The sequence below is a fragment of the Vombatus ursinus genome, unplaced genomic scaffold (assembly GCF_900497805.2).
Source record: "Vombatus ursinus unplaced genomic scaffold, bare-nosed wombat genome assembly UNPS02014768.1, whole genome shotgun sequence".
Lineage (NCBI taxonomy): Eukaryota > Metazoa > Chordata > Mammalia > Diprotodontia > Vombatidae > Vombatus > Vombatus ursinus.
This window is the reverse complement of record NW_020954546.1, coordinates 7,779,446-7,790,426: the sequence shown is the minus strand read 5'-3', so window position 1 is coordinate 7,790,426 and position 10,981 is coordinate 7,779,446. Positions and strand designations below refer to the sequence as shown.

General features: G+C 46.8%; 1 protein-coding gene across 3 annotated transcripts in view; it reads left to right on the top strand.

Moving 5' to 3' along the window:
- The first annotated feature begins 1,639 nt into the window (after positions 1 to 1,639).
- The window catches only part of LOC114043171 (B-cell CLL/lymphoma 9 protein), a 32,385-nt gene continuing 23,043 nt past the window's right edge, over positions 1,640 to 10,981 (top strand). For 2 of the 3 annotated variants that reach the window (XM_027862178.1, XM_027862176.1), the window contains exons 1-2: positions 1,640 to 1,708; positions 5,371 to 5,514. The gene's annotated coding sequence lies outside the window, so the exon portion shown is untranslated. Of the gene's footprint in view, positions 1,709 to 2,083; positions 2,134 to 5,370; positions 5,515 to 10,981 lie in introns of those variants that run through there. The other variant, XM_027862177.1, reaches the window with a different exon arrangement.

The following is a 10,981-nucleotide window of genomic DNA, read 5'->3' as shown; positions in this document are numbered from 1 at the left end:
TGATTTTTTAAAAGCATCTTCATAGCAGGGATGAATTAGCCTTGTGTTCCGAAGGGGATCTGGACTCAAGGATGGGTGGACGTATCTTTAAGGAAGACCTTAGGAAATAAAACCGAGCTCTCTGGAGCCTGTTTCTTTTCTCTTTCTTTCTTTCTTTTTTTTTTTTAACCACTGACTCATTGTATGACTTTCAGCAACATGTTCTCTCCATGATGCCTTCATTTCTCCATTTGGGGGAAAGGGAAAAAAAAAAAGGATAATCGCCCTGGCCACCCACCTACTTCACAGGGATGACTGTGCTTTGAGCCGTCAGAAGAAAGGTGCTCTGAACATCCCGAGTAGTAATACTATAATAATAGCAATGGGCCTGGAGCAATTGAGGATTCTGGGGAGAGGCACCATGTGGCCACTCTAATCTGGTTCAGACTGGGGCCGGGCTCGACTCGGAGGAAACTGATCGCCTACCTGCGGGCACGGCGCGGGGAGGAGGGGGGAACACCTTGACAATTACCTGATTGAGGGGGTGGTTCCTAGGGGAGAGCGCAGCCCCGGGGGTGGGGGGTGAATGGCGGGGGGACCACAAGGGGCTCTGCAACGTCCAGGGGGGCTAGCGAGGCAGAGGGAGGCCCCGGGGCAGGAGGGGAGGGAACTCGAGGCCAGGGGGCGCGGGGAGGAGGCGGAGGGGCTGGCCCCGTCCCCTTTCCTCCAAAGATGGCTCAATTCCACACTCCCTCTCCTCCCCCCTTCACCTTCTCGTGGCTCCCACACCACTTTCCACTTCTCAGGGCCCACGGTCAAGTGCCGGGAGGGAGTGGGGTGGGGGTGGGGAGGAGAGGCACCTCCGCCCAGCCCGAGCCCCGCCACCCCAGTGGGGAACCGGGCTTGAGCCGGAGATGTTGGTGGGGAGTGGGGGGACTTTGGAGGGGTGTCTGCCCCTTTAAGGAGGGGGGGAGTGGGAGTCACCCTGATAGGGGTGACGAACAGGGGAGGGGATCCGCTGGGCGGGATTATGCAAATGAAGAAGGAATGACGGTGATGGGAGGTTCCATAGTAAAATGGTGGCGGGGAGGGGGAGGGGAGTTCAGGAGGCGGAGTTATTCGGGAGGCGGGGAACTCGAGAGGGGCGGGGACTATCTGAAAGGGGGGGCGGGAAAAGGGAGAGGGAGGGAGGAAGCGGATGGGTTGGTACCATTGCACGGCTTGGGTGGGGGGGCGTGGGGGGAAGGAGGCATTCCTTTAGAGCCAGCCCTCCTGGGCGGCGGGGCTGGGAAAGGGCTAGGAGTACAAGGCGTGGAAGGCGCAGGGGTGTCCCCCTTTCCCTGGCCCGGCGGGAGGAAGGGAGAAGGTAGAGACGGATCCCTTCCCGCCCCCCAGCACCCCCTCCCGTCGCCTTGGGCGGGGCGGGCGGCCGGCGGGAGGGAGGGCGGCGGTGGAGGAGGAGCAGGGGGAGGGCACAGGGGAGGGGGAAGGGGCGGTACCACACGAGGGGGAGCCGGAAAGGGGGAGGTGCCGCCGGACAATGGAGTCTATGTGTGCCTGCGGGAGTGGGACGGCTCCGCCGCCGCCGGGGGGAGACGCTGCGCCGCCGCTGCCGCCGCCGCCGCTGCCGCCGGCCCCGGCCCCGGCCCCCCGGGGCTGAGAGCGGCCGCCGATCGTTGACCCCCGCCCCCATTCCTCCCCGCCTCCCCCTCCCCTTCTGGGTGTCGGGGTAAGTGGCAGGGCCGGGGAGGGGGAGGGGCGGGGAGGGGAAGAGCCCGGGGAGAGGGGGAAGGTCCGCGTGTTCTGGAGCCGGCTCCGGGGAGGGCACTGCCTAGGGGGAGTTCAACTACTGCGAGAAGCCTCGGGGGGCGCGGGAGGGGGCGGGGTCGGAGGGGGGAGCCGGCGGCGAGGGACCGGGCTCCGGCACACTTGCGGGGGGGGGCCGGGGTCCGCAGGCGGGGCGGGGGGCTCCGGAATGTGCCGCGTTGGGGGAGGGAGTCCTGGGGGGAGGTCGGCTGTGGAATGAAGTGGAAGGAGAGGCCAGCCCCCGGGGCTCCTCGGGACGCAGAGCCACCCCTTCCCGGGGGTCTCCGACGGAGGCGCGAGACCCGGGCTCAGGAGATTGAGCGCATGGGAAGCCAATGGCCCCAGCAGGTGAGTTGGTGTGTTTGGGTCAGTGAATCCCAGCCAACTCAAGTCCTTGAGAGGCGAAGTCTCCTTTGGCAGTCATTGGGGGGTGGGTGTAAGTGGGGATCCCACAGGTTGGGGGGTGTCACAGGCGGGGGACAGCAAAACAAGGTTAAAGGAGAACGGAGGGACACAGAGAGGCCTGGGCCATTCGGTAATGGCATCGCTGGATGCCCTTCTAGCCGCGCTACCAACGGGCGTAGACGGGACTGGACTGCCTTCGGAGAGCTTAGTGTCTAAAGGAAAGGGGAGACAGATGAGCCCAGGGATGGTGAGGAAGAGAAACTTGGATCCTAAACTGGGGGTTTGTCAGGCGAGAAGGAAAAAAAAACCTAAAGGTCTTGGACTATCAGTAAGTCATTAAGCACTTTTGTTAAAGCCCTGCTGTGTGCTAACCAAAGGCGAAACAGCCCTTGCCCTCAAGGATCATATATCAAATGGGGCAGATGATTTGCAGAGTTAGAGGAAACTTAGAGATAGGTAGATTTTTTTGAAGAATGTTCTGGTTTCGGGCAAATAGAAAACCTGAAATGGCCTCATAAATGCAGTACTGATTCTTGGGTGCATAGGTGAAAGATGCTATTACCTATTTCTATGATAATATTAATCGGTAGTGAATCATCTTTTAGTGTCTTGCCTGTAGGAGGACATTCAGTAACTGTTGAACGTGATGGTCCCAGCACGAAAGCATTTGTGCTCAGGGCATTGATTTAAGCTCTGGTTCAGTGATTATATGGTGGTAAAAGGGCACTAAATAGCATGTAACAGGAGTGAAAACATGTGGGGAACCGTGTGGATGTTGGTGGATAACCATTGTGAGTATGGGTGCAAGAACTAGTCGGCATTGAACTAAGTACCATTAGGAAGTTGTGGGAGAAGCAAGAGTGAATTTAAATTCCGAACCCCAGGTGAAAAATTCGGAAAAGGGTCTTTTTTTTTTAAAGGACACATAGAGTGTCAAGGATGGAAATGGAGTTAGAAAAGGGGCGCATTGTTAAATGGAAGAAGACTGCTTTGAGGGTGTCATGTTTATAATTTGGTCCAGTGGAGGCCAAAGGTGACCTTCATGAGCTTTAAGAAGTAGGATGAGAGTATTCAGGCCAAGTGGAAGGATGCCTGATAATATTGGATCTGAGATGATAGTCTGGAGCTGAGGGGTCAGCCTCAAATAGAAATGGACCCCTGTGGGCTGCACAGTGACTAAGAAAACTACAAGCTTATATTACCTGTGTTCTATTGTACTATATTTTGTTAAATATTTCCCAATTAAATTTGAATCTTTGGTTCTTTGTTAGGGATTTGAGGGCTGCAGGGTAGAAAGTTTGACCCTTCTTATTATAGAGGAATGGAGGGGAGGAAAAATGGGAAATATACGGAGTGTGAATTGACTAAACTTTGAAGCTTGGTGTCCTCTTTGTATAAAACAGCAAAGAATACACATTTTGTATTTCTTACTAACCTTGGAGTCTCAGCTGAAAATGGTGAAAATAAGATCTCCATATAATATGACATTTGCTTTATATGAGGGATTTCCCTCCCCTTGCTCCTGTGGAAATGGCGATTCCAGTGAAATTGAATGTAAAGGCAAATTTGTTTTCCATTTGTTGGGCGATTGTTGTTTTTTAGTGTAGAAGAGTCCATAAACACTATACTATAAGCCACTCAGTATAGGTCATAGAGCTCTGGACTTAAGATCAGGATGTCAACTCTGCCATTGACACGCTTAACCAACAAATCACTTCATCACCCAGTTTTCCATTTTTGAAATGTAACACCAATGTGCCTTCCCTGCCTGTCTCTCAGTAGTGAACAAATGAGTATCTATCTGTGAAATCTTTCAACTCCTTTGAGGAAGAATTAAGGTGTCCTAACCTTTTTCTCACCACTAATAATAGTAGTAATCAATCATTAACATTAAGTACCTGGCAGTGTTAAGCATAATAATAATAATAATAATAATAATAATAATAATAGCTGACATTTATACAGCTCTTTACATAGATGATCTCGTTTGAGTCCCTTGACATCTGGGTGAGGTAGTTAGTATTCAGTTTCACAAACTTTTTTAAGAGCCTGTTTTGTGCTAGGTCCTGGGGATATTAAGACAAAAGAAATCCTTCTTCTCCATAGGTATACAGATGAGTAAATAAAAAATATTTGCAGAGTGATTTTTTGGAAGGGCAGCACCTTAACAACTGATGGGGTCATAGAAGAAGTGGCTCTTACTGCCCCCATTTTTCAGATGAGGAAACTGAAGGTTAGAAAGATTAAATGAACAGTCTACAGCTAGTAAGTATCAGAGGCAAGATTGGAACCTAGGCCCTCCCAACTCCAAAGCCAGCACTCACTTCTTTACAGCTCGCCTGCCTTTCAGGGGCGGAACTTTGGAGCAATTATGGCAGATAGGGGCAAAGAAAGAAGAATGATGCTATACACCGTGTTCAGGGGAGAGATTTGAAACATTGCCCTCAAGACCATAAAGCCAAAACCCCTTATCCAGCTGTGGTGCCACCTGGAAGCAGTGTTTGGTTTTATGTTTTATTATTTGTATATCTTTTCCGTATTGGAAATGTGGCCCCTCTACCCATTCAGTGATAGTAGCAGTGACTGGTGTAGGTGGCAATAGAGATTCTGGGAGGGCTGATCCAAGTTCTGCCCTAAATTAGAATCAGTTTGTAGTATCCTCATGCCTAAATTTCATTTATCACCTCTATAATGGTGGAAGAGCACACTTGTCTTAATGCCTGTGTACCCATGATGATAGGGGGTATATAAATACAAGCTAGTCTTGCTTTTTTGTGGGCTGTTTTTTAGTTTGAATTATTCAAGCACCCTACTGCCCCCTTTCCTCCCTCCTGTACATTTTGCTGGTAATTAGCACCAGGGGCACACAAGAGAAGGAAATAAGAATGTCGGCTTTGCTAAATATGTTGAGGAGGAGTTATAACTTTCTAAAAAGGCTTTTGTATTATCTGTATATTTTTGTTTTCCTTATTCTGTTTGTCTTCAGTTATCAAAAATTTTCCAAGAGGGTCTTGATTTTCTTCTTGTTCTTTGTGGCCCGACTGCCTTACCTGTGCAAACATGATGCTTGTTCCCTTTGCCAAACACTGATTGGGCAGGCGAGTGATGGGAAGAGGGTTATCTTCTGTGGTACCAACCCAGATTAGGATTTGAAATTTTGCTTTCTTTTGTTCCTTGTAGTTCTGGCCTCTTGACTTTAAAGTGTGACTAGCTGGTGTATTTCTAATTGACTTGCCTGGCCTCCTCGAAGGAGGCTGAGATCATCACTGGAAAGATCTTCGGTGTTCCAATGTGGAGCAAGAAACAGACTGAAAGCCTTTGAAGGTAAGGCACCAGAGACGTATCTTTAAAATTGGGGGTTAGGTGGGGGAAGTGTTGCATGTTGTTCTTGCTTTTAATTAAAAATTTTTTCCATTATAGCTTCAGATGTAAACTGGATTGGTTCACTCCACAGTGAACATATTGCCGGAGGCAAAGTGCCTGTAGTATACTGCAGGAAAATATGTCAGCAGGAATGGACATTATACCATTCCTGAAGCCAGGATTATAGCTTTGGATAGAGCTGGAAGAGATCTTAGTCCAACTTTGTTTTACCGAAAAGGAAACCGGAGGCTAGGAAGTTAAGTGACTTGCCTAAGGTCATATATCTAGTACGGGACAAAAGCTGGATTTGAACTCAGGACCTCTGACTCACATCCAGCATTCTTTCCATTGCTCTGCTCTGTAGGAGGATTGTAGTTTTCATGGGTTGATAGAGGAATACATAGGTTCTAGGAGGAAGAGCAAACTGGAGTTGTATAATTGCATCTAGAAATAGAGTAAATGTAATAGTATAATTTACTTTGTATAATTCTATCTTAAACCACGAGTTAGAATTTATTCTTTGAAGCCCTCGAATTTTAGTAATACCATTAAGTCTATTTTCTCATAAAGTATCTGCAGTTCCCCCCAATGAGCACTGAAGCTTTTGTTTCACCTAATACAAGGTTTTCTGTACCCAACTATTATATTGGTTTCCCTCCCTGGTGTTTTTACACCAGTGTTGAGGAAAGATTGGCTCCATCCACTGGTACTCTTAGAGAGAGGAAAGCCATTTGAGTGGTTGGCTCATCAGAAGTCCAGAATGAGCTGGGAATGGAATCCTGAAGACTGAATCCCTGTATCACGTTCTCGACTTTGCTGCTGTGCCTTTTACTGATAGCAGAGAACTGGGAATAGTTCAGCGTGATGGGTTGATGATGAGTGGGTTATTTGAGCAGGTGACCTGGTGAGGGATGGCTGGATGTTGACACAGAAATCATGTGAATGATGTTGATTTTCTTGGTTTTGAATTTGGTCAGATGTACGAATGTTGTTCCTAGTGGATTGGCCACCTTGTTGAGCAGGGTGTTTGTACAAGATTCAGGGGAATATCCTAGCTATAAGAGTCCTGTGATTTGAGAAATTAGAAGGACAGCAAAGAATTGGGTCCTAAGAGTATCTAAGGCTTAGTTCCCATTCTCATTTCCCAAACTTGCGAGATCTGGGCATGGCTCCACTTGTTCATCACCCACGCTCCCTTCAATTCCTTGCAGTCTGGCTCCCATCCCTATCTTGCTACTGAAACTGTTCTCTTAAAGGTTGCCAAAGGCAACCCCCTCCCCCCAAAACCAGATTAAATGGCTTTCTTTCAGTCTCCATCCCCTCAGACTCTGCAGCATTTGATATGGTTAACTACCCCCTCCTTTCATTCAACAAGCATTTCATTTCAGCCGTCGTCCTATATGTAAAACTTCCAGTTATGGAACCATGACCCTTCTTGGCTTCGGGCTTTTATTTCCAGCTGATCACATGTGCCCCCGTAAATCTTCTCATCTTCCGGATTTCCCTGTCTGTGGCACCAAGTCTATTCTGCTGCAAACTGAAGCACCTACCTTACCCCATCATCTTATAGATTCCATTAGTTGCCAAATCCTTTGGATTCTACCACCCCAGTAGAGTCACATCCTCATGATCACCACTTTAGTTTAAGCCTTTATTTTCTTTTCCCTAGACTTTTACAGTAGCCGCCTAACTGATCTCCCTGCCTCCAGTCTGTAACCTCTCTAATTTGACCTACAGATGAATCTAATTCATCCTACAGATCAATCTTTTTAAACTACAGATATGCCCAAGTCATTCTGTACCTCAGAAACCATCGAGAGGCTCTCCGTTGCCTCTTGTACAAAGGCAGAACTCTGCATCATGGCATTGGAGGCTCTGCATGATCTGGTTCCTTTCCCAGCTTTAGAATACCTCACTCTAGGTACCCCGTGCTCAACTCAAACTGTACTACTTGTTGTATCCTGGCTACATCCCGTACTTGATGGACTCTCTGTGTTTAGTTGTGCTATGCCCTATGCCTAGAACATCCTCCTTTTCTCCTTGCCCAGTTTCAGCTTGTTGGAATCCTACCTAGCTCCAGTACTCTCACCTCCATGAAATCTTTTTCCAGTAATCTCTTCTTCTGATCCCAGTGCATCTTCTTCTCTTATGTACTTATTAATTAGAAGATTATAGGATCCCACTCCCAGTACTATCCAAAGTAGGAATCCCATGGACATTTCTAACAAGTGGATATGTACCCTCCATTTGAAAATAATCCTGTGATGGGGAATTCATTCATCTCAGCAGGTAGCCTACTCCACATTTGGATAGTTCTACCTAATTTTTAGAAGAACTTTTGTTGTTTTGTTTTCAGTTTTACTTACCTAAAATTTGCCCACCTGCAATTCCCACCTCTTGGTTTTAGATTTGTCTTCTTGAGCCGAAAGAGCAAGTCTAGTCTCATACAGAATACAGTGTGAAGGGCATTGATTTGTGTTCATGTCCTATACCCCTATTAGAGTATAAGCTTCTTGGAGGTAGGTGCCTCATCATAATTTCAGTCCTCATCATCCTTGACTTCCTTGCCATTTGACACTGTGATCATGACCTCCTGGATAGTGTTTGGCTTCAGAGATACCATAGTCTCCTGGTTCTTCTGCTGGCCCCTTAAGTTGGGCACTCCCCGTGGTTCTGCCCTTGACTGCTCTTCTCTTTGGTGTCCTCATTCACTCTCCTAAATTAAAACACTTGCTCTGTGTGCACGTGTGCCTCAGTCTCTCTGTCTTCCTGATCTTGCTTCAGAGCTCTCCACCCTCATTTCTGTCTGCCCACAGGATGTGTCTCCTTCAGTTTTCTGCTAGCATCTTCAAACTCAGCATGTCTAAAACCCAGTGGCTTCCCTTTTCCCAGCCCTTCTCTACTCACCCACCCCCCCTTCCCCCAAGGAGAAATCTGTTTGTCTTTCTGATTTCACTGTTTTGTCAACAGATCACTATTTATCTGGTGATTCACTCTACCTTGAAAACCCTAATGCTTTAGAATAATGGCCTGACTCTTCAACCTGGAATCTCAGCCCTTCCAGAATCTGTTTCCGGCCCTAACTTACATGACTCCTCCCCTCTGCTTGTTGGTTTATGCAGACTATACTCTAATCACAATGAATATGGCCTGCATTTCCCTAACTCTTTGTCTGTACTGGTGCTGTTCCCTATGTCTAGAATGCTCTCCTTCCTCATCTCTGCCTGTTAGGATCCCTCCTGTCCTTTAAGCCCCAGCTTAAATATATTCTCTTTAGTGAAACCTTCCCTAAAACCTCTACTGAGACAGGGTTTCTCCCTTCTTCGAATTATCATAGCATGTTATTTGGAATTCTTATGTACTTTTATTCTAGTTTATAGTCTAACTATACTGGTTTTATCTGCCCCATTAGTTCTTGTGCTCCTTGTGGGTAGGGACTCTGTCTCATTGACTTTTTTTTAGCTCCTTTAGTATTAAACACAGACTTTATATATAGTAGGTGCTTACTAAATGAGTTTTAAATCAAATGAGGCTCATTGCCAGCAAGTCAGGTTCCTAGGATTTTTTTTTAAACAGTTCCTAGCAATATTTTGTTGAAGAAAGGGTGAAAGCTTGTGGTTTCTACCTATTATTCTCCATTAGCACAGGTAACTGAGCATGAACTGAAGTGACTAGAGAGAGACAGTGTTCTTGAGAGGTTTTCTGACTTAAGTCAAGTAAATACCTTTTAGAGTTCCTCAAAAGGCAATCTCCAAAGTGAAATGGCTCTAGGACTCTCTCCTCCATTCAGAGCTGCGTGAGACAGAAGGAATTCAGTCAGAAAAGTCCATCTCCATATACTTTTTTTTAGAAGTTTGTGTTGAATGGTCTTGTCAACCAGACAAATTAAATTGGAATACCTATTTCACACAAATCACTATACCGCTAGAGAGTAGCCTTAGCCAGATACCTGAGATGAAGGCCCAGAGAGGACCGCTTCAATCAGTCCTTGCTTGACAAGTCAGGGTGTTGCATTCCACCATTCCTTCAGAATTCAATAAACCTTTAAGTACCTATTATGTGCAGAAGTGTGCACTTGGTCCTGAAGGGGATTTCAGTTCCATGGATATTAAGTACCTAATTTGTGAGTTATACTATTAGGCAGTATAGGAGATCTAGAATTTTTAAGTAAGCTTTAGTCCCCTCCCTCATGGAAAGATGTTGGGAGAGATAATAGTTCACAGACTTTCCCTCTACCCATGATTAAAATATAAATCTGAAGTTTTTAGTATGGGTGATTGGATAGTCAGAGGTACCTTTGAACCACAACAGAAAGGTCTAAAGGAGAAGGTTTTGAAGGAAAGATAATTATTTACATTTGTATAGCAATTTCAGGTTTACCAAGTGCTTTGAATACATTATCCCATTGGGCAGTAACAGACCAGGGAAGTTAAGGAGTCAGATGTTATCTTTGTTTTACTGATGAATTGAGGCTCAGAGATTAAGTGACTTGGCCAAGGTCTCATAGCCAGTTGGTGGCAGAAACAGACCCAGAGCCCAGGTCCTCTTGGCTCTCAATCCAGTGCTTTTATCTTCTGCCAAATGCCAAATTCAGTTAAATACTTGTTGAGTCTGAGGTGCCAAGAGGCCTTAGAGATAAGGATGTGGAGTAGACACTAAGAAATATAAATCTGGGGCCCATTGAACAGAAGCGATCAATGGAGATGTGATACAGAGCTTGAGATTGTTAAGAGAGTACAGGAGAAAAGAAAAGAGGGCCAAGGGCAAGGTCTTGGAGAGTGTTTCTGTTTAGGGAGTATGAAGAAGAATGAGCACCATGATGACAAGAGAGCAGGAGTGGTCAGGGAAGGGAGGAAGGAAACAAACACCGACTCTGTGCCGGGCACTGTGCTAATCAGTAAATGCGAGTCTCATAGCAACCCTGGGAGGGAAGTCAGAGAGAGGAAAAGAATCAGGAGAGCTTGGTGTCCTGGAGGGATGAGAAAGTGCCCCACGAGGAAATGGTCATCTGTGAACTCAGCTGAAAGAAAGAGGGAGTTGTTAAGTTTCCCATGCTGAAAGGTCAAAGAATATGAAGACCAAGGAAAGATCATTGGTTTTGGCATTGGGAGATCGTTGGTCTTTGAGATGGCAGTTTAGAGTGTTGGGGGAAAAGCCAGATTGCAAGGGCCTGAGTAGAGTGGACGGTAAGAGAGCGGAGGGAGTGACTGTCAACTACTCTGTGTCGACTATGACTGCATAAACAATGAGAAGGGAACTGAAGAGAGAGGGCGTCAAGGTGGAGGAAAGGATTTTGAGGATGGGGAAGCATTTGACCCTAGCTGTGTAGCCTAGGAGCAAGAGGGAGGAAGCAGATGGTGAAGGTTACCCAGGATTCAGTATTAACCAGAAGAAAATAGTAGGTTCAGTGGGAGTGAGAGAATGAGAG